Source organism: Micromys minutus (assembly GCF_963924665.1).
Source record: "Micromys minutus genome assembly, chromosome: 2".
Lineage (NCBI taxonomy): Eukaryota > Metazoa > Chordata > Mammalia > Rodentia > Muridae > Micromys > Micromys minutus.
The window spans coordinates 57,088,879-57,092,087 of NC_137971.1; the positions used below are offsets into that span (position 1 = coordinate 57,088,879).

Genomic DNA, 3,209 nt, shown 5'->3' on the forward strand with positions numbered 1-3,209 from the left:
AAAAATTCCACCAGCGAACATTTACAGCTGATGAACAAGTTCAGCAAAGTGGCTGGACATAAAATTGATTCAAACAAATAAGTACCCATACTCTACTCAATGGATAAACAGCCTGAGAAAGAAATTAGGGGAAAGATATTCTTCACAATAGTCACAAACAATATAAAATACCTTGGTGTGACTCTAACTAAGCAATGAAAGATGTGTATGACAAGAACTTCAAATCTCTGAAGAAGAAAATTGAAGAAAATCTCAGATGGAAAGATCTCCCATGCTCATGGATTGGAAGGATCAACATTGGCCATCTTATCAAACCAATCTACAGATTCAATGTAATCCACATCACAGTTACAACTCAATTCTTCAAAGAGTTGGAAAGAGCAATTTGCAAATACATCTTGAATAACAAAATGCCTAAGATAGCGAAATCTGTTCTCAACATCGAGAAAACTTCTTCGGGAATCACCATCCCCGACCTCAAGCTATGCTAAAAAGCAATTATGTTAAAAAAGAACATAATATTGATACAGAAACAGGCAGGTAGATGAATAGAACAAAACTGTAGACCCAGAAATGAACTCACACACCTATGGTTACTTGGTCTTTGACAAAGGAGCTAAAAACATTCAATGAAAAAAGGACAGCCTCTTCAACAAATGGTGTCAGTTCCACTGGAAGTCAGCATGTAAAAGAATGAAAATCAATCCTTTTTTTATCTCCTTGTACAAAGCTCAAGTGCAAGTGGATCAATGATCTCCACATAAAACTAGTTATACTGAAACTATTAGTATAAAAAGTTGGGAAAGGCTTAGGACACATAGGCACAGAGAAAACTTCCTGAACTGAACACCAATGGCCTATGCCCTAAGATAGTGATTCAATAAACGGCATCTCATGAAATTGCAAAGTTTCTGTATTGCTAAGGACAGTGTCAAGAAAACAAAATGGCAGTCAACAGACTGGGGAAGAATATTTCCCAGTCCACATCTGATAGAGGTCTAACATCCCATATATAAAAAGAACTCAAGAAGTTAGGCTCCAATCCTATTTAAAAATGGGGTACAGAGATAAACAAAAATTCTCAACTGAGGAATATTGAATGGCTGAGAAGCACCTAAAAATGCTCAAAATCCCTAGTCATCAAGGAAATGCAAATCAAAACAACCCTGAGATTCCACCTCACACCATTCATAATGGCTAAGATCAAAAACTGAGATGACAGCAGATTCTGTAGACGAGGTGGGAAAGAGGAACACTCCTTCACTGTTGGTGGGGTTGTAAGCTGGTACCACCACTCTGGAAATCAGTCCGTTGGTTCCTCAGAAAATTGGACATAGTACTACCTGAGGACCCAGCTAATCCACTTCTGGCATATACCTCAAAGATGCTCCAAAACTATAAGAACACATGCTCCACTATGTTTATCGCAGCCTAATTTACAATACCCAAAAGCTGGAAAGAATCCATGTTTCTGTCAACAGAGGAATAAATACAGAAAGTTTGGTACATTTACACAATGCAGTACTACTACTTAGCTCTTAGAAACAATGACTTTACGAAATTCCTAGGCAAATGAATTGAACTAGAGAATATCATCCTGAGTGAGGTAATCCATTCACAAAGAACAGACATAATGTGCAGTCACTGATAATTGGATACTAGCCCTAGAGAGCTCTGATTACCCTAGAAACAACTCACAGACCTTAAGAATCTCAAAAAGAAGGCCAAAATGTGCTAGCCTTAGTCCATCTTAGAAATAAAGGATAAAGAAAAAGAAATTGTGTACTTATCATATATTATCATACAACCAATTTTATGAGCTATAATACTTGATAAAATGAATTAATAAGAAATAAACAATAAAAAGAAAGCATGGTAGGTATACTTGATTGCAGAAATAGTCAAGGCAGATCACTTTGAATGTACTGTTTTTCAATTCACTTATGTGATGAATCATAGGTTTTTGGTAAATAGTAGTTTATTGAAGCACCTTCAATGTAATTCATGCTGTGTATCTTTTTTATTCATTAAAAGTTAGCTAATATCAATAAATAATTCTGAGTAATCATACTGGCATATTTGTCACCATATTTTGAATAACATTTTTTTCAATAGCGTTTTTATCAGATGTTAATTCCAGGAATTCCTTAAAACCTTGTGACTTTAATAATGAGATCGTCCTCCTTTGCTTGTTTTGAATCTTTCCACCTAGAACACACACAACAAAAAACATAAACAGAAAAGCAAAATCTGATAAAATGTAGAGAAAAAGAGGTAGGCCCTTTGTTCTTCAGAGAATGCTATCCTTTCACCTTTGTAACAAGGACTACTTCCAGAGTATTTGAGCAAATCTTGTAAAATCAATTCACTGAGAAGTTTTGTGAGTCAGCTTTGGTACTTTGGATTAGCCAATGAGTTTTGGAAGAAAGCATGTGAAATACACACATACAAAAAGTTAAAATTGGCTCCATTCATTTCTTTATGATCTCTTTATTGATCTCCCCATTCAACAATACCATGAAGATTCTCATTCTAAAGAAACCAAGATTACCAGAATGTCACATAAATTAAAAGAGTGCTTCCTTTAGATGCACAGTCAACTACAGCAGGTTATTTAGTCTTGTATATTATTTCTTCTGAATTATTCAGTGACCATTAATCAAGCATATAGATGCTGTCAGTTTCAGACAATATATCAGCATTAAATGAACTCAGAGGTAACTGGTTCTGAAGAATGAAATGACATTTATATTTGTGCAGGCTTGTGTGCTTGTGGTGTTTCACAATATGTCATATATATGCATATTGACATATTAATGAATATACTAATATAGATAAGAGATAGATAGATAGATAGATAGATAGATAGATAGATAGATAGATAGATAGATATGTCAGAGAGAATAACAATGAATGTGTCCTAGCACAGCTTTTACACAGGTAGCCTTTGTTACTTAGAGAGTTTCCAGGAACATCTGAATCCACAGTATCTGAATCCACAGAATAAAGAGATTAACAAACTTTACCCATTCAAAAATAGTGACCACAAGTAAACTCAAAGGGCAGTATATCTAGAAGTTACTGTCACCACTCAGATTAGTGACTACTATTAAATAAACCCAATTTATCTTGTCCCTTGTTACTGCTTTTTCTCCCTCCCCACAATCCATTAGCAAACAATTCCCCTAAAGATCAGGAAAAGGTTTTAC

At 35.0% G+C, this 3,209-nt stretch overlaps 1 pseudogene across 1 annotated transcript in view; it reads left to right on the forward strand.

Moving 5' to 3' along the window:
• The window catches only part of LOC308417221 (THO complex subunit 4-like), a 72,189-nt pseudogene that overhangs the window by 11,657 nt on the left and 57,323 nt on the right, over positions 1-3,209 (forward strand). The gene's annotated exons all lie outside the window — the stretch shown is intronic.